Source organism: Dendrobates tinctorius, unplaced genomic scaffold (genome assembly GCF_039654945.1).
Source record: "Dendrobates tinctorius isolate UK_male_01 unplaced genomic scaffold, ASM3965494v1 ptg000086l, whole genome shotgun sequence".
Taxonomy (NCBI): Eukaryota; Metazoa; Chordata; class Amphibia; order Anura; family Dendrobatidae; genus Dendrobates; species Dendrobates tinctorius.
The window spans coordinates 2,621,787-2,649,049 of NW_027361754.1; the positions used below are offsets into that span (position 1 = coordinate 2,621,787).

The window sequence follows — 27,263 nt, forward strand, 5'->3', positions numbered from 1 at the left end:
AGATACAGAGATCTCCGGCCAGTTCCTCCATATTGGAGACATCTGTTACTCAGGCAAGTGTGGAAGATGCATGTGTACGGCTGTGTATGGACACGGTGGCAGTTTGTCTTCTGTTTCTTCCATTAATTCCAAATTCTTGCTGACCTAATTAGTTTATTTTCTTACCCCGCCCACATTTTAAGCCCCTCCCCTTGCAGGGTGACCGGACACCTTCTCCCAGTTTGTAGACTCTAATAATTCCCAGGAGCGCCTCTGTATGGCGCAGCTGTTCTGCGGACTGTTATTACCAGTCACCAAAGTGTCGCGGTTTCCAGGCAACTCCTTTATTGTTTGTCCACGTCGGATTTTACGTACTGAGAAAACTTAGCCGTAATATCGAGTCGGGGCGGCGGGGAGACTAAGGCTATGTTTACACTTTGCATTTTTGCTGCATCTTTTTTCTTCAGGCAAAACCTGCTCGAAGCTGCTACAAAGAAAAGTAGGTTTCGCTGCGTCTCTTGTGCGTGCTGATGTTTAGTGCCCCCCCCAAAAAAATAAAAATCCTGATTTAACACCCTTAAGGTTTCTGGACCAAAAACACAGCAAAAATGGATATCTTTTGTTTTTTTGCTGTTTTTTCACTTACCCATTGTTTCCTATGGGCGAAAAACTCTGCAAATACGCAGAAAAAACGCTGAAAGAAGGGACATTCTGCAGTTTTCCAAAATGCAGCAGTTTTTCAAATCAGTCAGGAAAATAAAAGCAAAGTGTGTGCAGGAGATTTCAGAAATCTTATAGACTTTGCTGGTACTGTAAAACGCAGCTTAAAATTTGCATTAAAAAAAGCTGCAAAGACGCAACGTGTGAACTCTCCATCCAATGTAGGGGTTGTCAGTCACACCCTGCACTTTGAGATCTGCTTGCTGTCATTGATTGCAAACTTTACATTAGTTGAAAACTCGAGTTGAGCAAAGAGATTTGCAGGACTCTGGTCCAGTGGACACACATCAGTAGTCGATGGCTGCCAGACCTGAGAACCTCCTCTTAGCTTCCGGGATCCGTGGAGCCTCTTGTAAGGCCAGGCACATCTTCATTGTGACTCACATCTAACATTGCCCGTTGCCCACTAGTCAGAAGAGGTGCCGGATGCCGGTGAGGTGTACAGGCCTCTGTTTCCATGCCCATGGACAACCGATGTGGACCAGGCTCCTGCTCATCTCATCTTTGTAATAACTGGTGAGTCATGAGAATAAGTCTAATCTGGATATGTCTGTGACAAGGGCATCCGGCTTTGTCCCGCCTTGCAGAACCCATCATATTTGACACAAACCCATTGTAAGTGGGGTGCGGCAGTTTGTGTGTGATGTGTTGTGGTTTCTAATCCACATGTGAACAGAGCCTTACAATGACCCACGGTAACAAACAGCTCTATGAACAGAGTGAGGGCAAGAAAGGGTTTCAGTTTTGACTTCTGTATTCAGTGACAATAAGTAAAAATCTTGAAAATGTTACAATCATCTGATTTTAAGAAAATTTGTGTACAGAAATGGTACAGTATCAATTGGCATCCAATTATGATAACATCAGCAGACAGGGAGGCTGTCTGATGCTCTCCATCCGTCTTTGTATCTGCGTAATGAGAGAAAACTGCAACGTTCCATATTTTACTGATTAGGAAACGTTTCTCATAACTCCCTGTAAACCGTGCGCCAGTGTCTGTAATAATCCATCAGTGCACTAATGGACGTGAGATTCCTGCTAGAATTCCTCCTGTAATAATTGCTTCATATCTTGGCTGCAGCAACAGATGCTTTCTATACAGACAGCGGCTCCTGACAAGTCAAGAGATAATCGGGACTTAACCTTGTAAATGTTTATCCCTTTCGGGATTATTCTGGAGCTCCAGAGCCATTTGTCTTCTTGTTTGCCCTTAAAATGGCTCCTAAGTGACCGACAAGTTTTTTTTTGTTTTATTTTTCAGGTCCCATTAGTAGAAATTCCCACAATTTTAGATATGGCTGATACCTGCGACTTCCAGCGTGGCGGAAGTCTAGACATAAAGCAGGAAGGGCTTGTGTGTAGCTATGTAATGTCAAGTTGTGGTTTATAATTCCCGGTGGAAAGGTGGACATTGCCCACCACTGGAGAGTAAAAGAACCTGGTGAAAATGCTTATAAGAAGTATCCACCTCCTTGGACATTTCCAAACATGATTACTGATGACATTCTCATATCCTCTTACTATAACTTCTCAATTATTCTTATACATTAAACCTACAGAAAAATGTAGTCACCAACTTGCAACATTGTATCTATTATCGGAAACAACTAATCTGCATTTCCTGTTGGATGTTTGAAGTCGATCAGATTTCCCCATATCAGTCCTTTAGAAGTTTTTAGTAACTTTGGTCCTGAATTGTTTTGATACCATGTTTCACATTCATGACTATATTTTCCTCAAAAACCTCTCACTAGTTGGACCTTCCCAATATGTGTGGATTAAAGTGCAATCAGTGGAAACGCCCTAGCTGTGCACAGCCGATCTCCATTTGACTCACTGTAGTGAATTTGAGTATTTTCTTGGCCATTGTTCAACATCCACACCATAGTCATGAGCATGGTGCATGCCAGTGATGATTGCTCTCTTACGACCGGATGTGCCAGTGATGATTGCGCTTTTCCCTCTGGATTTGCCAGTGACGATGCACTCTTCCGGCTGGATGTGCTATTGATGATGGACTCTTACGACTGGATGTGCCAGTGATGATGGTCTCTTTTCCGACTGGATGTGCTAGTGATGATGCACTTGGAGCGCCCCGGCCAGGACTGTGGGGGGTACTCGGCACCGGGCCCGTTGATCTCAATGGGAGTTGTCACGGGAGCTGTGACCCGGTCCGTGGCCCTGGGGCTCCATTGCAAAAAGGGGTGAAAGAACAATGAAATAGAATTGATGAATAGTTTGTGACGCCACCTGTGGTGTTTGGCAAGGGAGATGTTAAGCCGACGCTGCATGCAGATCCTCTGGGACTGGTGGTGTGTTGCAGCCAAGATGGTGAAGCTCCCCACAGGTGGAGCTGTAGTCCCAGGGCAGTGTAGATGTGGGGGGTAGCTGAGGGGCGCAGGCAGTGTAGTAGCTGGTACTCGGATGTAGCAGTGCTGGGTGTGTAGGCACAAGAATCAATGGAGGACACCAGGCCTTGTAGTTCCAAAGCTTTACTCACAGTCTGTAGTACACACAGGTGCCCGCCTCCGTACTGTGTCCTCCGGGTCAGAGACTCAATCAATCTCCAGGCCAGATGGAATGCACCCTTCCAATGCTCCGCCAACATGTACCTTTCTGAACGTCTCCTCTTATAGCGCCTTTAAGTGTGAAGATCTCCTAGTACTGAGTTACACTGGAGTTCCTCCTGACAGATGTTCCCAAGAACTCTACTTGTACGGCAGACAGCTGTAGCCTGCTTCGGGGACTCCTTACTCCTGAATCCCGACTCACTATCAATGTTGCTTTTGTGCCCCCAAGTCTTAGATGGGAGTAGTGCATTTACAGCCCACTACTCCACCGGTGTCTGCTGCAGAACCATTAGTGTCCATACAACCTCGGGGATCGGGCCCCGGCCTTGCGCTTAGAACTTCTAGGCAGGGTTCTCTCCTAACCCACGTCCTCTGTTCCCTTTTACTCCTTCGTTCCGTACTAATCTCTCCTTCTTTTGGAAGAGCAGGTTTCAGTTCAATGTCTTTCTCCTTCTTTCCTTTCCCGTGCCAGCAGACCCAGGTCACAGAGGTCTGCTGCAGCACCTCCTTCCTCCATCCCTCTCTCAGGGATCTTCTTCCCTCACTCCTCTCTGAGTGACTTCCTCTCACTCACTGACTGACTGACCTCAAATCCTATACCTTCCCGCTCTTTTATGTATTCTAAACTCCACCAGCCTCCCAGCATGTTTCATGTTCCAAGCAGGGAGCCACCAAAGGTGCTCTGCTACACTCCAAGCAGGGAGGCGCAATGTGGCTTTGCTGATCTACTGTGTTGTGTGGGATGCGAGTGTTGGAGCATGGTCAGGAGCCTCCAACTTACCTGGATGGTGGGGCACCACACCTCAGGAGGAGGTGCAGTACCTCTGTGGCGACCGAGTCTCCGGGGCGCCACACACTCTTCCGGCTGGATGTGCTATTGATGATGGACTCTTATGGCTGGATGTGCCAGTGATGGTGGTCTCTTCCGACTGGATGTGCTAGTGATGATGCGCTCTTCTGGCTGGATGTGCCAGTGATGATGCGCTCTTCTGGCTGGATGTGCCAGTGATGATGCGCTCTTCCGGCTGGATGTGCCAGTGATGATGCGCTATTCCGGTTGGATGTGACAGTGATGATGTGCTCTTCCAGCTGGATGTGCCAATGATGATGCGCTCTTCCGGCTGAATGCGCCAGTGATGATGTGCTCTTCCAGCTGGATGTGCCAATGATGATGCGCTCTTCCGGCTGAATGCGCCAGTGATGATGTGCTCTTCCAGCTGGATGTGCCAATGATGATGTGCTCTTCCAGCTTGATGTGCCAATGATGATGCCCTCTTCTGGCTGGATGCGCCAGTGATGTGCTCTTCCAGCTGGATGTGCCAATGATGATGCACTCTTCTGGCTGGATGTGCCAAAGATGATGCGCTCTTCCGGTTGGATGTGCCAGTGATGATGTGCTCTTCCAGCTGGATGTGCCAATGATGATGCACTCTTCTGGTTGGATGTGCTAGTGATGATGTGCTCTTCCGGCTGGATGTGCCATTGATTATGCGCTTTTCTGGCTGGATGGGACAGTGATGATGTGCTTTTCCGGATGGTTGTACCAGTGATGATGTGCTTTTCTGGATGTTTGTTCCACTGATGTATTGGTTGCATCACAGTATTATCGGTTATTGACTGGAATATGTGCGCACAAAGCAGATTTATTACAAACGTTTCTGCAGCTACATATCCATTCCACACATCTGAATGTGGATACATCTGCTACAAGTACATGGATTTTCTTTACAAACCATATTCAGACGTGTAGAACTGTTTCAGAAATGTCTCAGTCCAATATGCTATGTGTGAATATGTAAGGATGCTAAACAGTGTATCCTCCAGTTAGCACTTATGGCACATGAATGTGTAATTTTAGATACAGTGTACCAATTCTATCATACAATCCTGTGGGAGAACGTTGTCCTGCTGTTCGCATTCCCAACAAATTAAATTGCTTTTGCTACACTAGTCTAAAATATCAAGAGACTGGCTCTAGAGTTTTGCTCTGTACTTTTGTGGATTGTTCCTCACCATAAGTATTCTGTCAGCACCATAGGTGCTACGAGTACATTTTCCTCATTTCCCTGTGTGTCTTGTCATTGGCAAGTCTTGGTGCCCACAGTCTTGTTACAAGGAAGTTGCTGGGAAAAGCAGTAATGAGTGGCTAGAAGAGAAGGCTTGCATCTGTAGATGAGTGTAGATCCTCTGCATGTGGCATCTACTGGAGTTGTGGTTGTCATACCTGAGAATATTGCTCTGGGATGAAGGCCGATGCTGGTCTGGACATTAGGAGACTTGTGGGCTAAGTGCCAAAACTGGAGATTCACCCTGCTTAGTAGGCCAAGTCTAAGAGAGGGAAGCCATTTGACTGCTTCACAGACAAAGGCCTGGTTGCCACAAACCAAGTGGGGCACGAATGCTATAAATCCCCCTTTATGTCTATGGTTATTATGCTGGAAGGTTTTCTTAAAAGGATGATATACAAGTGGTAAATTCCTGATGAAGAAGTAATAAAATGCTTTGAAATGCCTAGAATAAACCACCATCTTTCACTCATCTGGATTGGAATTTTATTCAGCAGGGCGGATAATATCCACAATATTCCTTTCATTCCAAGCTTGATATGGTCACCTGCTGACATTTCCCTGCTAATTTTCGCTCTAATAATGGATATATTAGGTCAGTATAACCTAAGCAGAACTTTGAAATATCCACCGGATAAGACCCTATTTTGCGCTGATTTTTTCCCACAGCATTGCAGTTGCTTACAAGGATGATGGTACCTCCGGAACATGGTGCCAAGTGGTTGTAGGAATCTGTGATGTCTTCATGAAGTCTGCAACCTTGTCAATCACCAGTATTGGCATCTCGAGCCCTATATTTAGTAATGGAACACCTTCATCAGATTGGGGGGGGCGCATTACATTTCATGTACAAAACTTTTGTTAGTTTATAGCTCTCATCTGCAGGTCCCTGGAAGTAAATACTCCAAAATAGCTTTGAAAAGACAAAAACTGTAAACCAAATAAAATTATGAAAAGGGAGCCAAACTGCAAAGAGAAATGTACACAGCCAGAGTATTTCAGGAGTGAGCTATGCTGATCTGGTTGTAGATCACAGTACATTTCTCTGTGTCCTTATTTTTTTTCTACTATTTCATTCTTCAGTCAGATTCTTAATTATTCCACAAGCAGAGAGTAAGATTGATCCCAGAACATTATCCATCTAATCACATTCCTGCACCGGAGGGGAAAATTGTTTCCATTTTCTATACAAATGGCTCGATAACAATCTACCACCATTATATCTGCCCAATAATAAAAATAAATCAGGAAGCAAAATAGCCGGAGCGTAAGGCCGAAAATAGAGGTAATCATAGTAACATAATGGCAGATGAATCAGTGAGATGATAAGCAAACAGATATCATTTTTTTTTTTACAGGTATGAGGACAAGCGAGCAGATCTCAGGCAGTTACGAGTGTAAAGATGAGCGAGCAGATCAGGTGGTTACACGTGTGAAAACAAGCAAGCAGTTCAGGTAGTTACAGGTGTGAGGACGAGTAAATAGATCTCAGGTGGTTAAAGGTGTGAGGACGACCAAGCAGATTTCAGGCAGTTACAGATGTGAGGACAAGCGAACAGATCCCAGGCGGTTATATAAATAAGTAGGAGCAAGCAGATTTCTGGTGATTACAGGTAATCACATGTGAGTACGAGCAAACAGATATCATTTGGTTACTGGTATTAGGATAAGCGAGCAGATGTCAGATGGTTACACGTGTGAGGACAAGGAAACAGATCTCAGGTGGCTACACGTTTGAGGATGAGCGAGCAGATCTCAGATGGTTACATGTGTGAGGACGAGCGAGCAGATCTCAGGCGCAGGTGGGTTCACGTGTGAGGGCAAGCTAGCATATCTCAGATGGATGCATGTGTGAGGACGAGAGAGCAGATCTCAGGTTGTTGCATGTTTGAGGATGAGTGAGCAGATCTCGGTGGTTACAGGTATGAGGACGAGCTAGCAGATCTCAGTTGGTTACATGTGAGGACAAGCGAGCAGATCTCAGGCGCAGGTGGTTGCACTTGTGAGGCCAAGCTAGCATATCTCAGATGGATGCATGTGTGAGGACGAGCGAGGAAATCTCAGATGGTTGCACGTTTGAGGACGAGTGAGCAGATCTCAGTGGTTATAGATATGAGGACGAGCGAGCAGATCTCAGGTGCAGGTGGTTGCACGTGTGAGAGCAAGCATTACAAGTGTGAGTACGAGCGAGCAGATCTCAAGTGGTTACATATACTGTATGAGGATGAGCAAACAGATATCATTTGGTTACTAGTATGAGGATAAGCGAGCAGATGTCAGATGGTTACATGCGTGAGGACGAGCGAGCAGTTCTCAGGTGGTTGCACGAGTGAGCATGAGCAAACAAATTTCAGGTGGTTACACATGTGAGGATGAGCGAACAGATCTTAGGTGGTTACAGGTACGACAATAAGTGAGCATATGTCAGATGCTTACACGTGTGAGGACGAGCAACTAGATCTCAGGTGGTTACAAGTGTCAGGACAAGCAAGCAGATCTCAGATGGTTAAACCTGTGAGGATGAGCATGTGGGTAACAAATGTGAGGATGACCGAGCAGATCTCAGGTGTTTATAGTTGTGAGGACGAGTGAGCAGATCTCAGGTGGTTGCACGTGTGAGGACAACCGAGCAGATCTCAGGCGGTTACAGATGTGAGGATGAGCAAGCAGATTTCAAGTGGTTACATGTGTGAGGATGAGTGAGTAGATCTCAGGTGGTTACAAATATGGGAATAAGCGAGGAGTTTTCAATTGCTTACATGTGTGAGGACAAGTGAGTAGATCTCAAGTGGTTGCAGATGTGAGGACAACCCGGCAGATCTCAGGTGGTACACGTGTGAGGATGAGCAAGCAGATTTCAGGTGGTTAAATGTGTGAGGACAAGTGAGCAGATCTCAGGTGGTTCCACGTGTGAGGACGTGCGAGCAGATCTCAGGTGGTTACAGGTGTGAGGACAAGGGAGGAGATCTCAGGTGGTTACAGATGTGAGGACAAGCAAGCATATCTTCAGATCTCAGGTGGTTACACGTGTAAGGATGACCAAGCAGATCTCAGGTGGTTACAGGTGTGAGAAAGACCAAGCAGATGTCAGGTGGTAACATGTGAGGACGAGCAGGCCGATCTCAGGTGGTTATGGGCGTGAGAGCAAGCCATGAGATCTCAGGTGGTTACACGTGTGAAGACGTGCAAGCAGATCTCAGGTGGTTACAGGTGTGAGGATGACCAAGCAGATCTCAGGTGGTTCCAGATGTGAGGACAAGCGAGCAGATCTCAGGTGGTAACATGTGAGGACAAGCAAGCCGATCTCAGGTGGTTACAGGCATGAGAGCAAGCGATGAGATCTCAGGTGGTTACACATGGGAGGACAAGCGAGGAGACCTCAGGTGGTTACAGGTGTGGACGAGCAATCAGATCTCAGGTGTTTACAAGTGTTAGGACAACCAATCAGATCTCAGTTTTTTACAGGTGTGAGGACAAGCGAGGAGATCTCAGGTAGTTACAGGTGTGAGGATGACCAAGCAGATCTCAGGCGGTTACAGATGTGAGAACAACCAAGCAGATTTCCAGATCTCAGGTGGTTACAGGTGTGAGGATGGCCAAGCAGATCTCAGGTGGTTACAGGTGTGAGGACGAGTGATCAGATCTCAGGTGGTAACGTGTGAGGACGAGCAAGCCGATCTCAGGTGGTTACAGGTGTTAGCACGACCTAGCAGATCTCAGGTGGTTACAAGTGTTAGGACAACCGATCAGATCTCAGGTTTTTACAGGTGTGAGGACAAGCTAGGAGATCTCAGGTGGTTACAGGTGTTAGCACGACCTAGCAGATCTCAGATGGTTACAAGTGTTAGAACAACCGATCAGATCTCAGGTTTTTACAGGTGTGAGGACAAGCGAGGAGATCTCAGGTGGTTACAGGTGTTAGCACGACCTAGCAGATCTCAGTTGGTTACAAGTGTTAGGACAACCGATCATGTCTCAGGTTTTTACAGGTGTGAGGACAAGCAATGAGATCTCAGGTGGTTACAGGTGTGAGGATGACCGAACAGATCTCAGGCGGTTACAGATGTGAGAACAACCAAGCAGATCTCCAGATCTCAGGTGGTTACACGTGTGAGGACGACCAAGCAGATCTCAGGTGGTTACATGGGTGAAGATGACCTAGCAGATCTCAGGTGGTTACAGGTGTGAGGACGAGTGAGCAGATCTCAGGTGGTTACAGGTTTGAGGACAAGCGATGAGATCTCAGGTGGTTACAGGTGTTAGCACGACCTAGCAGATCTCAGGTGGTTACAAGTGATAGGACAACTGAGCAGATCTCAGGCGGTTACAGATGTGAGGAGAAGCAAAGAGATCTCAGGTGGTTACAGGTGTGAGGACAAGCGAGGAGATCTAAGGTGGTTACAGGAGTGAGGATGAGTGAGCAGATCTCATGTGGTTACAGGTGTGAGGATGACCGAGCAGATCTCAGGTGGTTACAGATATGACGACAAGCAAGCAGATCTCAGGTGGTTACAGATATGAGGACAAGCAAGCAGATCTCAGGTGGTAAAAAGTGTGATCATGAGCAAGCAGATCTTAGGTGGTTACAGGTGTGAGGACAAGCGATGAGATCTCAGGTGGTTACAGGTGTGAGGACGACCTAGCCAATCTCAGGTTGATACAAGTGTTAGGACAACTGAACAGATCTCAGGCGGTTACAGATGTGAGGACAAGCGAGCAGATCCCAGACGGTTATATAAATAAGTAGGAGCAAGCAGATTGCTGGTGATTACAGGTATAAGGATGAGCGAGCAGATCCCTGGTGGTTACAGGTATGGACATCACATGCAGAGAAGAAGGTTCTTTGTTAGATGCAACTCCTCTTATGTAGGAGTAAAATTATTATCAAATCACTTTTAGGCTATGTACCCACTTATGCAGAAAATTTCTGACTGAAAACCGGACTTTTTTTTGCGCGCTTTTTCCGCGCACTTTTTGCGCGTTTTTTTTCCGGAGCGTCCCCGGTCTCATAGAAAATAGTTAGAAATGCAGATTTTTCCGCGAAATTAATGAGCATGCTGCATTTCTTACCGCGTTGTGTTTTTTTCACAGAAAAAAAATGCATCAATATGCACAAAAAGTGCAGAATTCATTAAAATGAATGCGATGCTTCTTTTAAGCATTTTTAAGCGATTTTTGCCAGTAAAAACGCTTAAAAAAACGCTTACGTGTGCACACACCCTTACTCACTGCTTGTGGCTGTGTGCACCCACTCTCTCCATTAGGTTTGGTAGTAGGAATCTTAAGGCTATGTGCACACGCTGCGGTTTTTGCTGCGGTTCCGCTGCGGTTTTGGCCCTGCGGAACCGCAGCAGTTCCGCAGACATGGTACTTTACCATGTTAGCCTATGGGTTTTCAAAACCGCAGTGCTCACGCTGCGGTTTTTTCTGCGCGGTTTTGCTGCGGCTTTTTTTCCGCAGCATGTCAATTATTTCTGCTGATTCTGCTGCGGTTTCACACCTTTAACATAGTAGAGGTGTGAAACCGCAGGCCAAAACGCAGCAAAACCGCAGGTCACTTTACCTGCGGTTTTACCTGCGTTTCCGCGCGGAAAAAAACGCAGCGGAATCCGCAACGTGTGCACATAGCCTAAGACAAAAAATGCACATATACAGTAACATTTTACAACATCGGCAGGTGTAACCTGCTGCCTTACCCAGGTTTCACCCTCTGTTGCTTCATCTGGGGCTTGACTATTGTGAATTGCCATCTGAATACTATATTGGACTTGGCACTCTCAAGTAAGCAAGCAAGATTTATAACAATAGACTATTTCTGAAAAACCATCCCTTATTTTATTTGACAGATATATCAGTCTCATTCTTAAGGTCACTACGCAATATATTTCTTCTTTTAGGCTGAGGCTGTGCATGACTTCCCAACTAATTGTATAACCTCAATCTGAAAATAAAAGTAGAAGTGCTGGGTCTGTGACGCGGACATATTGTGTTCATATCTTCCGTCGCTGTCAGATTGAATGTTTAGTTATGTTCCAAATTACTGATCAGGCCGCTATGTTGTCCTATGTGTCACCAAGGCGCAGCGATCACGTATGACCTGTGCGCTCCGTGTTCTGCGCTCGGCACATGTGCTCAGATTGTCTGTGCTGAAGTCTCTGCTGTGAGAGTGAATAATTGAAAGTATAATCACATTGTGGGGTCAGCGGAGGGGGGCTCACAGACAAGATGAAAGCCGCCTCTATCAGAGGATGGGGGGCATCACGGTACAGGGGCAGCTGCGGCGGGGGCTGTTTACTCTGCTGCAGGTTCAATAATTACCTTCCTCAAATATTTGAGATGTCATTGTTCATAGGCGGTTATTCACCTGTTATGGAGAATGAAATCTCATCTCTGCCAGCGACAAAGAGAAAGTGACTCTAATTTACTGAGTCTGGAGGAGACACTTAATGTGCAGCAAGGACGACAGAAGCAAGGAGACTCTGACTGACGCACAGATTGTATCAGAAGACGTAAAGAAAAACGATTCACACACAGACACTAAAACACAGATTTCTATTTTCAGAGAAAATTGCTGATAAAAAATGCACACGCTATAAGCATACACAACAGATTAGGGCCTGATTCTATCTCTTCGTACCCTACATTCGGTGTATACTGCGGAAATGGTCCAATCATACACACAAGCCCCATTGACACAGTGTGTGAAAAAGCATTTCCTTTTCTTTCCTTTTTGATGTATGCCAGGCACCTTGCTGTAATATACCTGCACCTCAAAAAGAAAAAAAATTATATATACAAAGTACATTGTGCACATGCTTAAAAATGTTATTTATGTGACTTAGCTAATATATACAGGACCATTCAAAGGTTTAGACAAATCTAATCATGCAATGGTTTTGATTTTTTTTATTGGAATATGCACATTATAGATTCAGACTAAGGGCAGCAAAACCACAAAGGAAGGAAGGAGCACATATAGAAACAAGGAATAAAGAAAAATATGTGACACATTCCAGAATGTTACACCTCGGATTCCTCCTGGTGTCCCCCTGTTACATCAGTGACCCCTTTACACCCCTCCTCATTCTCTCCGCAGCTTCATCAGGTCGCCCCCTGGAGGCTTCCAATGGTCTTGGAGGAGTTCCCAGAGGTGCTGAGCACTTGTCGACTACTTTACCTTCAGTTTGCAACCAACTTATCCAAAATCATCTCCATTGGGGTCAGATCAGGTGATTGTGGTGGCCATGTCATCTGACACAGCCTACATCCCTCTCCTTCTTGGTCACAGCTCTTGCATTCACTAGAGGGCTTTTGGGTCATTGTTCTGTTACAAATGATGATCCCACTAAGGGCAGACCAGATGGGATGCTGGTCGCTGCAGAACGCTGGTGATCATGCTGGTGATGTTTGTCTTGATTATGAAATAAATCACTGACCATGTCATCAGCAAAGTCCTCCCCACCCTCCCACTTCTGCCCCCATGCACCATGCTGGCCAGCACTTGCGTTGCATGTCCCAAAAAAGTAACTTCTTGTTTGAGGTACTCAATGGTTGATTCTTTGCAGCCATTTGAATAGAGGCAGCTTGTTGGCAGTGGATTATTAAGGATATTCTCCAAGCGTGTGTCAACAGAGCTTCTTTATTCAGGAACAGACAGGAACAATATATGATAAGCTTAATAGGTCAGGAATAAATCATTTGTGTATTTCTATCTGTGCAGCATCTACAGCAGGCTGCTTCTCTCATACACAGATACAGGAAAACAGGAAATACAGTCACATGCTCTCCCTGTGTGAGCCTTTGTTTTTTTTAACTCTATAAACAGCATACAAATCTAGCAACTAAACACTCATAGACAGGAATGGAGTTGTTGCACTAAACATATTCCTACACAGCTTCTTGCCTCCTTCAGATGCTTGGTGTTGGGATGTGTCGGCTACTTTATTTGTACGTAATTTATGAGGGCTGTTATACAAGGTTCTGCCAATTTGTGTTTTCTGAGGCCGGTAACTCTGATGAACTTCTCCTCTACAGCATAGTGAATTATTGTTTGTCTTTTCCTGGGACAGTTCTCATGAGAACCAGTTTCATCATAGCGATTTATTACTTTCATGAACGCATTTTAGGATACCTTGAAGGTTGTAGCAATTTTGCGGAATGACTGACCTTTATATCTTACAGTAATGTACTGACATTTCTCTTTACTTAGTTGAGTGACTCTTCTCTTGTCATATTCTGGCATAGAACATTTAGGGAATAGGGCTCAGCTGTATGGAATAGGGCTCACCCCATAGCCGGCGACTCCGCAAATTAAGTCTTGACCGGGCATACCTATCCATTCAAAGCCATCCAATGCCATATGTGATGCTTCCTCCATTTGTGGTTTTGCTGCAGTCGACTAGCACTGTTTAACACTTTAGTTTTGCAATGTAGGTCCATAACATAGTGTGTGTATGTGTATATACAGTATATATATATATAATACTCTATATTCTTGTGCATATTGATTACATATAACTTTAATATGCTTTGGTTTGGACAATGGGGTCTACCTGTGAAGATTTCCACTATGTGGCTACACATGAAGATTTGTTGCAGTCTTCCATCAATCCTCCCGATGTATAGCTCTAACTTAAGGTTCTTACTGTGATGTGATGTAAATGTGATTTTCAGTGATGCCAGCTAAGACCTCTCTGAAGTAGATATTTCTAGATTCGCTACAGATGTTTCCATTACTACACAGTCCAATCAGCCTTAAAATCTGCCCTGGATTTTTCCATTTTCTTCCTAATCTCAGGACTATAAATGTCTCCCAAAGATGCGGCAGATTGGTAGAAGACAAGTGTAAATTGTGACATTAATCCATTTTCCTCAGTAAGCCATGTTTGTCGATCTTTATGGACTCCTGGAAAAGCTTGCTCATTTATTTACACTACACATATTTTTGTATCTTATTCAATAATCAAAGATGGTAATAACACTCAGCCACGAGATTCTGAGGACGTTGTGGGACTGGGAGAAGCATTTACCTGTCTGTTTATGGTGCAAATTAATTTTACAGCATTCACCTTGTAGATTACTGAATAACTCCTGGGCCCAGAGCCAATAAAACATCAAAAGGCAAAAGGTCAATAGGATGGCTAATCTCCCGTGTTTTATAACTCCTTAATGAACATCCATTTTGTTAGCTCACCACTGATGACACTTTGGGGGGTTTTCTGTTTCCTGCTCGCTTCTTGCCCTCTAATTTGTGCATTTCTCTCACAAGTTTAGACGTTTTACAGATGTGCATGAAACAAACAAGCAATGGTGGAAGCCAAGTGTAGAGCTGAACTGTAAAACACCGGCTCAGAGGATAAACGCCGGAAGATTACAGTAAAATGTCCCACTGCCTGGTGCACAGTAACCGAAATCCTGATTATTCTATTTGTGACGAGGTGTGGGGTGGACTGTGACCTGGATGCTACGGGAGCCCTGGGTGGAAAGAGGAATTATAGTGAGGAGTCTAGAGGAGAGATATCTAAGAGAGCCATGAGGGAGAAAAGGACAAAACTTATTGAGAGATCCTAGGATGGACACACAGATATAGAGAGATGAAGACTAACAGACCTAGAGAGCAACTCAACAACTGGACAAGCCTACAGATGACTCAGAGAATGGACAGACCTATAGAATAACCCTATAGATCAACTCAACTGACAGGCAGCCATAGGACCCATAGGACAGAAGAGTGAGTCTGGAGAAGGAGGGAGGACAGAGGAGTCTGGAAAAGGAGGGAGGACAGAGGAGTCTGGAGGAAGAGGGAGAACAGAGAGGAGTCTGGAGGATGAGGGAGAACAGAGGAGTCTGGAGGATGAGGGAGAACAGAGAGGAGTCTGGAGGATGAGGGAGAACAGAGAGGAGTCTGGAGGATGAGGGAGAACAGAGAGGAGTCTGAAGGATGAGGGAGAACAGAGAGGAGTCTGGAGGATGAGGGAGAACAGAGAGGAGTCTGGAGGATGAGGGAGAACAGAGAGGAGTCTGGAGGATGAGGGAGGACAGAGGAGTCTGGAGAAGGAGGGAGGACAGAGGAGTCTGGAGAAGGATGGACAAAAGAGTGGAGGAGGAGGGAGGACAGGAGTCTAGAGGAAGACAGTGGAGTCTGGAGGAGGACAGGTCAATCTGGCAGTGGCTTTCTGTTCGAGAACTCGGTAGTCCTCAGCCAAGTGCTCCAGTTTATGGGGGGTAGGGGAGATAGTTATAGGCTGAACGATTCATTGTATATAGGGATCTTTATGGAAAGACGAGATAAAAAGAGGGACAGAAAATGGAGACATTTAGAAAGACATGAAGGATAGGAGATATATGGGCCTGGAGAGACAGGAAGTGTGTGAATAAGTGATGTATAGAGACACATTGGACGAGAATTACACAGAGCGACGAGATAAATGACCAGATGTATGGAGGCATTCACACCTGACCAGATCCGCAGGCGGCATATCAATCGGTGTACTCCAGTAATCGCCCATCTGTGACTCATGGGGAAATTGCAATCCCCATCATTGCCTGACTGCCTGCAGCCGTTAGGGCTTGCTGGGAGTTGTAGTTTACAACATCTATGTGCAATATAATGCTGATAAAACTTCAGCTCCATAGAGTTCTGTCCCAATATGTCATCTATCGAGTCTTGTGACCCCTCGTAAGGGTATGTGCACACGTAGTTTTTAGGTTGTGCAGATTTTGTTGAAAAATCCGCAGGTAAATCCGCAGGACAAAAGACCTGCGGATTAGCCTGCGGTTTTGCCCTGCGGTTTCACACCTCATAATGGATAAGGTGTGAAACCGCAGCAGAATCCGCTCAAAAAATTGACATGCTGCGGATTGTAACTCGCAGCAAATCCGCGTGGAAAAATCCGCAGCATGTGCACAGCGTTTTTCAGCTTACCATTGAAAACAATGGTACTGTACAACACACCTAAATCTGCTGCAGACCCGCAGGGCCAAAACCGCTGCGGATCCGCTGCAGAATCCGCACCATGTGCACATAGCCTTACACTTTTTCATGGATAATGACCCTAGTTTGACTCTCTTCTTCACCACCATTATTCTTTCTTTTGAATTTATGATGTTGCCTAGTAACCCATCACTTCGATATGTGACATGATGAGCTTCCTTCCCCCACAATCCATCTGATCTCTCCTTATTATCCATATTGTAAGTGTTGGGTACAAGAGCATGTTCTTGTAGAGAAGGCACATGGTCCGATAATAAAGCTGGTGAACTACAAGTTACAGCATGAAAGTGAGCAGCAAAGTAAAAAGTGCCCTCCCTGACTGTTGTAATACCAGGCTTATCTTACAGGAACTTCTGCAATACAGATGATATTTTTTATGCTAAATCTTCATCTTTGAGTTTCGTCAGGATTCATCAAACGCAGGTCATGCCATTAATATTTCCCACATTGGCCGCCGCACTCGCCAATAGTTAGATCCATTGAATAATTCATTCGTCTGTATTGGAAAATCAATCAGTAAAATTAAACTCCACTTAAACTGCAGAAGATCAGGGAGAGAAGAGATGAAAGTTTCTGTAGGAAGCGTCTCTCTCTCCGGGATGGAGATGTCACGATAATGCAGATTTATAGATTTGTGGGAACCATTTTGGGGCTGTTCCATAGATGAGATAGTCTGCAGAGATATAATGTTGTAAACCCTTATAGGCGGCAGCCACAAGCAGCAGTCACAAGCCTCATTATATAGCACATACTATCAATAAATACCAGGTGACATATACTGGATATGTGGCCATTTTACCATTTGTATTCCTTTTCTTTGCACTCTCACAATGTTCTGCAACACCCTGATATTTGGGTGGGACTTTAAGAATGAAATGTCAAAGCAACAGTGAAGACTGACACAAGCAGGCCAGGAGTAGGAGTGATGTATTGCACGATTAGTTTATGACCACACTTGATGAGAAAAAAAATAAGTTGTGGATTCTCTATCAGCCTGCACCCCTCCACATCCTTCATCCCCGATGTTGCACCATCATCCTCCATCCTTCTACATAACACCTTCCTGCACCCCTCTACATAGCATCTTCTCCCCACATCCCTTTACATTGCATAGCATCATCATCTTGCAGCCCACTATGTACCTTTATTGCCCTGCAACACCCATCATAATACTGCATCCCCCTATGTAGCAACACCTCCACGTAACATCAAGATAAATTTTCTGCACCCCTCGCCCTCATCATAGCATCAGCATCCAGGCCCCTCTTCATGGAATCATCATCATCCTTCAACTTTATACATAGCGTAGTATCATCATCCTGCATCCCTACACGTATCATTATTGTGCACTGCGCCTTGTAGCATCATCCTGCACCCCTCCATGTGATATCACCCTAAACCCCACTATGTAGCATCATCATCCTGCACCCCTCCATGTGATATCACCCTAAACCCCACTATGTAGCATCATCATCCTGCACCCCTCCATGTGATATCACCCTAAACCCCACTATGTAGCATCATCATCCTGCACTCCACTATATAGCATCATCTACACCCCACTATATAGCATCATCATCATCATCCTACACTCCACTATATAGCATCATCATCCTGAACCCCCACTATATAGCATCATCTACACCCCACTATATAGCATCATCATCCTGCACCCGTCCATGTGGTATCATCCTACACTCCACTATATAGCATCATCATCCTGAACCCCCACTATATAGCATCATCATCTACACCCCACTATATAGCATCATCTACACTCCACTATATAGCATCATCATCCTGTACCCCCACTATATAGCATCATCATCTACACCCCACTATATAGCATCATCTACACCCCACTATATAGCATCATCATCCTGCACCCGTCCATGTGGTATCATCCTACACTCCACTATATAGCATCATCATCCTGAACCCCCACTATATAGCATCATCATCTACACCCCACTATATAGCATCATCTACACCCCACTATATAGCATCATCATCCTGCACCCGTCCATGTGGTATCATCCTACACTCCACTATATAGCATCATCATCCTGAACCCCCACTATATAGCATCATCATCTACACCCCACTATATACAGTAGCATCATACACCCCACTATATAGCATAACACTACCTGGTATCCTCATCCCGCATCCCTGCATGTAGCTTATCTCTGTCTCTGTTGTGCTGCCATTGTAAAATTATAACGTTATAATGCATGGTCAGCACAGATACATGTCTAAGTTTGCATTGATAGGCTTATTTATTTCCCATTATACTCGCATTCATTTTCTGTATTTATCTGTTTATGTGTTGCATTTAACGTGTATTAGGTGGTGTAAGGTAATGATGTAATCATGTGGTTAGCAATCTTTTCCTACATACATTTGTGATTGCCTCCTTCCTGATTTCCTATTCTTTTACATGTTTGTCACGCTTAAATGTTTCAGAACACAAAACAAATGTAAATATTAGACAAAGATAACAGAAGTAATCACAAAATGCAGTTTTTAAATGAAGGTCTTTGTTATTATGCTATTAAGGGAAAAAAATCCAAACCTACAGGGTCCTGTGTAGTAAAAAAAAAAGAAAAAAAAATGTAATGTGACATACACCTTCCAAAAAGTAGTTCCACTTTTGTCTCGTCGGTCCACAGAGCATTCTCCCAACAGTCTTGGGGGATCATCAAGATGTTTTCTGGCAAAACTGAGATGATCCTTTGTGTTCTTACTGCTCAGCAGTGGTTTTCATCTTCTAGCTCTACCATGCAGGCCATTTTTGCCAGTCTCTTTCTTATGGTGAAGCCATGAACACTGACCTTAACTGAAGCAAGTGAGGCCTGCAGTTCTGTGAATGTTGTTGTGGGGTCTTTTGTGATTTCTTGGATGAGTCATCGTTGCGCTCTTGGGGTAATTTTGGTCGGCTGGCCACTCCTGGGAAGGTTCACCACTGTTCCATGTTTTCGCCATATGTGGATAATGGTTCTCACTTTGGTTCGCTGGAGTCCCAAAGCTTTAGAAATTGTTTTATAACGTTTTACATACTGATATAGCTCAATTACATTGTTTCTCATTTTGTTCCAGAATTTCTTTAGATTGCGACATGAGGTCTAGCTTTTGAGGAGCTTTTGCTTTACTTTATTTTGTCAGACAGGTCCTATTTATGTGATTTGTTGATTGACAACAGGTGTGGCAGTAATCAGCCCTGTGAGTGTCTAGGGAATTTGAACTCCGCATTCCAAAGATCTGATAAACCACAGCTATTTTATGTTTTAAAGGGAATCTGTCACCCTTTTTTTCCCCTATTAGCTGCCGGCATAGAGATCGGGGGCTTATCTACAGCATTCTGTAATGCTGTAGATAAGCCTCCGATGTAACCTGAAAGAGAAGAAAAACACGTTATATTATACTCACCGAGGTGGGCGGTCCGGTCCGATGGGTGTTGCGGGCCGGTCCGGCGCCTCCCTTCTTCATGCAATGACGTCCTCTTCTCCCGTCCTGTAATGGCTCCGGCGCAGGAGCATTGCTCTGCCCTGTTGAGGGCAGAGCAGAATTCTGTAGTGCGCAGGTGCCAGACCTCTTCCGACGCCTGAGCACTGCAGAACTCTGCTCTGCCCTCAACAGGGCAGAGCAGTGCGCCTGCGCCGGAGCCATTACAATACAGGAGAAGAGGACATCATCGCATGAAAAAAGGAGGCGCCGGACGGGACGGCGACACCCATCGGACCGGACCGCCCCCACCTCCGTGAGTATAATATAACGTGTTTTTCTTCTCTTTCAGGTTACATCGGAGGCTTATCTACAGCATTACAGAATGCTGTAGATAAGCCCCCAATGTCTATGCCGGCAGGTGAAAGGCCAAAAAAAAGGGTGACAGATTCCCTTTAAGGGGGAGCAAACACTTCTTCACACAGGACCCTGTAGGTTAGGAATTGTTTTTCCCTTAATAACAAAGACCTTCATTTATAAACTGCACTTTGTGGTTACTTGTGTTATCTTTGTCTAATATTTACATTTGTTTGGTGATATGAAACATTTAAGTGTGACAAAAACATGCGAAAGAATAGGAAATTAGGAAGGGGGCAAACACCTTTTTACACATCTGTATATGGCACTTTATATCATTGTTGTATATTGTATGACTAAGGGCAGAAATGCGTAAGAATCACTCAGTATTTTTTGAATCATGGATATCCCTGTTTTTAGCGGATTAAATAAACGAAAGTTTTATTCAAGTACCGATTCTTTTTTTGCTCATATCTCTGTCTACTATCCTACCTGTGCATTGTAATGACCTACTAGTGACACTCCTGTCTCCAATGCTTCTCTTGTGCTGCACCAGTTCTCTGGAATGCTCTATCCCAAGCAATTTTATTAATTCTCAGTACTCAGTTTTAAGTGTACTCTAAAATTGCATTTCTTTAGACTGGCCCATCAACTCACTGATGTAACTTCCTAACTTTTCCTCTGGTCCCTTCTATCCCGTTCCCGCACCCTCCATGCGCTCAGTACTTTGTATCACTGCGCTTATACAGATTCTGGCCAGTGATCGGGTCATGCAGTGTTATATGAATGCCGCTATATAGTATACTGATAGTCGGACCACACACGACAAGCACTCGTTACCTTTTGTGTCCCCCTAAGTTTATGATCGGGACCCTCACACCTTTTGGTAATTGTTGAATTATGAGTTACTGTTGCAATGCTGCAGAATTTGTTGGCGCTTTAGGAATAAAATAATTATTTTTCTCCTAACACTTGGGATCAGAGATGATGGATTTCTGATCTGAATACATGTGTGTGTGTGTGTGTGTAGTGTATATATATATATATATATATATATATATATATGTGTATATATATATACACAGTATATCTTGGATATCATGTTCTTCTGCGTATTAGTGACCGTACGGAGTCTGCGGCACTCCCCATCAGACATGGAGTCATCCACACCCTACAAGTGTCACAATATGTGGATGTGCAGCTATGAGGATGGCCTTTGTTGGTGGAAGGTTGTGTGAGAATCTGAAATCAGCCTCTTTTCATGGTTTCTGGCTGTCACGTTTCACGGTTCATAGATTCTTGTGATCAATTAACTTTTGCTCTTAAAAATTCAAAGAAGCAGGAAATCAGTCAGCCCCTATCAGGGAGATCCTGGAGGAAGCCCAGTGCCCTTCTCCAGGCTGTCAGCAGAGGATAATGTCTCCTCTACGCCTCACCGTGCTATTTAATTATTCCCCCAGATAAGAATGCCCTCTAATTTCACTGAAAATCTCCTTTCTGCTGATTCTGACACCGAGACTTTCCTCAAACATCTCATTACCACCAACACAGAAATTAAAAAAAAAAAAAAATGCATTAAATTGTATGAGTGAAAGAAAGGTGGATTCAAGGTGAACACGTTCGCCACTACACTGCGGGCATGAAATGATATTCTACAGAAGGGGTGTGGTGGGTCGTTCTGCTTCGCCAGCTGAATTGACGCCCTTCTTTTGCCTGTTAGAGATGGCTAAGACGTGTGCGTTCTCTGCAGAGAATCTTCCCCCTTCGAAGATTTCTGCAGGGTTGCCAATGCCATCAGCATTAGGGTGGAAAAAAAGACCCCAAAAGCTTGGTTCATGGCTCTTGATCCAAATCGTTAAAGCTCGAGTTTAGATATTTTTCAGCATCATTGAGGCTTCTGGGTCTATGAGAACACCAGAATTAAAACTAAGGAGTGAAACGCGCCAGCATTAATATAATGGTTCATGAATAAAATGGTTCATGAGTATAATGGTTCATGAATTAGCAAGAACTGTATCTCAAGTGTCGTCTTCCTCTATTTCCAGTTTGGCTCAACATCTGAGTCTAACGGCTGCATGCGACAAGCTCCCTGTAATGGTTGTGCATGGGGATTTCCCGTGTGACGGACGCGTGCTGCGATCTCCCGTGTGTTGGACGCGTCCGATATCCCGTGTGACGGACGCGTCCGGCGATCTCCCGTGTGACGGATGCGTCCTGCGATCTCCCGTGTGACGGATGCGTCCTGCGATCTCCCGTGTGACGGATGCGTCCTGCGATCTCCCGTGTGACGGATGCGTCCTGCGATCTCCCGTGTGACGGACGCGTCTTGCGATCTCCCGTGTGACGGATGCGTCATGCGATCTCCGTGTGACGGATGCGTCCTGCGATCTCCCGTGTGACGGATGCGTCATGCGATCTCCCGTGTGACGGATGCGTCATGCGATCTCCCGTGTGACGGACGCGTCCTGCGATCTCCCGTGAGACGGACGCGTCTTGCGATCTCCCGTGTGACGGATGCGTCATGCGATCTCCGTGTGACGGATGCGTCATGCGATCTCCCGTGTGACGGATGCGTCCTGCGATCTCCCGTGTGACGGATGCGTCATGCGATCTCCCGTGTGACGGATGCGTCATGCGATCTCCCGTGTGACGGATGCGTCATGCGATCTCCCGTGTGACGGATGCGTCATGCGATCTCCCGTGTGACGGATGCGTCATGCGATCTCCCGTGTGACGGATGCGTCATGCGATCTCCCGTGTGACGGATGCGTCATGCGATCTCCCGTGTGACGGACGCGTCCTGCGATCTCCCGTGTGACGGACGCGTGCTGCGATCTCCCGTGTGACGGACGCGTGCTGCGATCTCCCGTGTGACGGATGCGTCATGCGATCTCCCGTGTGACGGATGCGTCATGCGATCTCCCGTGTGACGGATGCGTCCTGCGATCTCCCGTGTGACGGATGCGTCCTGCGATCTCCCGTGTGACGGATGCGTCCTGCGATCTCCCGTGTGACGGATGCGTCATGCGATCTCCCGTGTGACGGACGCGTGCTGCGATCTCCCGTGTGACGGACGCGTGCTGCGATCTCCTGTGTGACGGCTGACGAATAATTTCCTAAGCTGTCTCAAGATTTTACTTTGTAACATAATTTCTTTCATTTTTGTTAGATAGTTGAAAGTAAGAGAAACAAAATAACAATCTTGGAGGTAGGAGACATTTGTTTTTTGTATCGTATTAGCCTTTTCTTCTTGAGCTCTCCTGTGTGATGGCTTCTGTCAGTGCATGGACCTCTCCCAGGAATGCAGACAATAACGCTGTGATTGCAGCTCCTGAGGTCTCGTTGCTTGCTAAGAAAATTAACTGCTTGAAATATCCTATCCAATGATTGTCGCTCACTTTGCGTTCCCTGACCGTGGCACGACCATCACAAATAAAACCAGTTTTATTTTTGGTCGACTTTGACGCTGTACATGTTTAAGTAAATAACATGCAATTGCGCCGTGCAAGCAACATGTCTGCTCTTGTCCTGAAATCATAGGGTGCAAAAGGTAGGTATGACCGTGGTAGAACAAAAAATGATAACCTATGTGCGCAGCCATGAATGTAACAAATTCCACTGAATGAAACAGCGCCACCCACTGGACAGAATAGTGAGAAAAACGTCCAGCACCACTTGTATAAAACATCAGAGAGATTCCCTGTGGCTACCAGTGTACTTGGTCATGGGCTCTTTCATTTCGAGGAGGTGGTTCATGCATGCCCCGTAGAGTAATCCAGCCATACATTTCCTAAAAAGCTGCAATCAAGAAAGCTCTTTGTGAGTGACCCCCTGGTGCCGTCTGATCCCTCATTAATGACGTCACTGCCACATTGTTGTATGGGGTAATGAATGGACAGGGGTTTATGAGGGTGAAGAGATGCAGGGAGAGGAGGACACAGAGGGGCAATTCTGGAGGAATCTGTGACATTGTCTATCAGAAAAGAACAAGGACGGATTACAAAATTGTAATGTTTATTGGCTCCACAAGGAAAGAAATGGGACACTTGTCTATCAGGTGAAGGTACAGTATCTTTTGTGCTTCACAAAAATCATCATACTTGGAGCACATCAACCTGTGTGAACTTTGAACAATGGCCGCATATGCTTACGGAGTAATCTGTAACAGTACCTGAAGATCGGCGGCCTGTGTACACAAAATATTAGATGACCAACTGCCCATCAGCAAACAAGCAGCTGATTAACGGCTCCTGTAAATGCACCTTTAGGGCTAAAACTAAGCGAATAAAACAGTTACAGGAAAAATGCACAAAAATATAATGAAAAAGCAAAGTAAACAATAAAGCAACATACAACAATGTATAACAATGGACAACAATGTATAAAACTGTACAATGCACAATAATGTAAACACCGTATAACTTTATCTTTTAAATATTTAGTTGGATTTCAGCAACAAGCAGAAAATAACTATAGTGTGAAACTCCGAACTGTAGCTACACCAGATTTCCATACAGTGCCGATGCGCGGGGGCCAGCGTGCCAATACTTGAATGGTGGAGGGACTCGTGGACGCTGATGGCCAGGGGCACGGACAACCCGCTCTGCGCCAATGAATATTAGTAGTATTTTTGTTTTTCGGAAAGCTAGATAAAAAACTGTGTCTGCCGTTACATTGCTCCGAGTTAAATCACCCATTTTTTTCCAAACTCCTGCGTAGCACATCCACCCACTATTATACAATACATGATCTCACCACCAGTCAGGAGTGTGGGAAAGATGTGTGACAACCCTGGAGGAGCGGCTCCGTCAGCCATGTTTGTAGTCGCGCTGGAAATTACTCCAGGACTATTAACAATGGCAGCTCGAGAGATTCTCTGATATCTACAAGATTGGTAGAAACGTTCGGCTCAGACATTTTGCAGGAATATTTTTAGATTTTTTTCAGTCTAAATATTTATAAACTAAACGAGGAGGGAGGGCACGGCGGGGACGGAGGGAGGGCGCGGCGGGGACGGATGGAGGGCGTGGCGTTGATTTTACAGTTCATTGTTTTTCAGATGATGTTTGATCAGGAAACATTGTAATCAAAAGAAAGTAAAAGAACAAGGCACGGACAAACAAAGCCCCGCAGGGTATTACCTGACTACATGTGGACAGAGCACAGACAAGACAACCGGGCTCTGACATAGGCCACGATCAGTATTTGGTGAGTATTTGACATCCGTATTTATAGCCAAAATCAACAATCAGAGGAACAATCAGAGGAAAAGTATAATAGAAACTCGTCATCACTTCTGTATTATCAGCCACTCTGGGTTTTGGCTACAGATACTGACCAAATACTGAACAGGTGATCGTGGTCTAATAATGATGTTATATACTTCACTGCACAATGCAAAATCTACACGCATTGCCTGCTGAGTCGTGCATCTAATCCTACAATGTGTGATACTATCAAGTGTGATAGTGACTGCTGAGCTGTGTGTCTAAGCCTCCATCTCCCTACATACATGAGACCATTTACTAGCATGGTGCAGGTGCACGGGACCAGGCCTCTAATATGACCATGGTGATTACAAGGTTAACTGCGCCATCCTCCTCCTCTGTGTTGGTTGGGGGTCCGGAGTCTCAGCTGTCACTATGGATAAACATTTTGCCAAATTACACCTGAAGGAAGAACGTTTCTTACCAGGCTGATTGCTAATTAAAAATAACAAGGATTGGGGTGGCAGAAGGTGGCATGATACTGGGCACAGGGGCACCAAGTTTCAGGAATCTGATGGTGAAAAGTATCTGAGAATATGTCTCTGATAAAGAAAATTACTGACTGTCCACTCTGTCGGCCCTTACCCATCATCCAGTACAGGAAGCTGGTTACAGATACCTAACATTGTATAACATGACATTGTGTCAGTCTTCACTCAAGAACCAGGTGGCTCAGGATGAGCAGAATTTACATGCTGAATGTGAATGTTGTAATTTTCTGTGCCATCCGATCAGTTCTAGTGATCTGCAGTGATTACATGTACACACGTGCTCAAAATTGTTGGTACCCCTCATTTAATGACAGAAAAACCCACAATGCTCACAGAAATAACTTGAATCTGACAAAAATAATAATAAATAAAAAATCTATGAAAATGAACAAATGAAAGTCAGACATTGCTTTTCAACCATGCTTCCACAGAATTAAAAAAATAAATAAATAAAACTCATGAAATAGGCCTGGACAGAAATGATGGTACCCCTGAAAGTAATGTGACAAAAGGGACATGTGAAATCAAGGTGTGTCCACTAATTAGCATCACAGGTGTCTACAATCTTGGAATCAGTGAGTGGGCCTGTATATACGGCTACAGATACTCACTGTGCTGTTTGATGACATGGTGTGTATCACACTCAACATGGGGAAGCGAAGGAAAGAGTTGTCTCAGGAGATTAGAAAGAAAATTATACACAAACATGTTAAAGGTAAAAGTTATAAGACCATCTCCAAGCAGCTTGATGTTTCTGTGACTACAGTTGCACATATTATTCAGGAATTTAAGATCCAAGGGACTGTAGCCAACCTCCCTGGACGTGGCCGCAGGAGGAAAATTGATGAGAAATCAAAGAGACGGATAATACAAATGGTAACAAAAGAGACCAGAAAAACTTCAAAACAGATTAAAGGTGAATTTCAAGCTCAAGGAACATCAGTGTCAGATCGCACCATCCGACATTGTATGAGCCAAAGTGGACTTCATGTGAGACAACCAAGGAGGACACCATTGTTGAAAAAAAAATTCATAAAAAAGCCAGACTGGAATTTGCCAAACTACATGTTGACAAGCCACAAAGCTTCTGGGAGAATGTCCTATGGACAGATGAGAACTTATGAGACAAAAATGGAACTTTTTGGCAAGGCACATAAGCTGTATGTTCAGAGATGAAAAAGTAAAGCATATTAAGAAAAGAACACTGTCCCTACTGTGAAACATGGAGGAGGCTATGTTATGTTCTGGGGCTGCTTTGCTTCATCTGGTACAGGGTGTCTAGAATCTGTGGAAGGTACAATGAAATCTCAAGACTATCAAGGGATTCTAGAGAGAAATGTGCTGCCCAGTGTCAGAAAATTTGGTCTCAGTTGCAG

The 27,263-nt window shown here is 44.9% G+C and overlaps 1 protein-coding gene across 1 annotated transcript in view; it reads left to right on the plus strand.

The window, feature by feature from the left end:
• The window catches only part of ROBO3 (roundabout guidance receptor 3), a 401,016-nt gene that overhangs the window by 236,556 nt on the left and 137,197 nt on the right, over positions 1 to 27,263 (plus strand). The window lies entirely within an intron of this gene.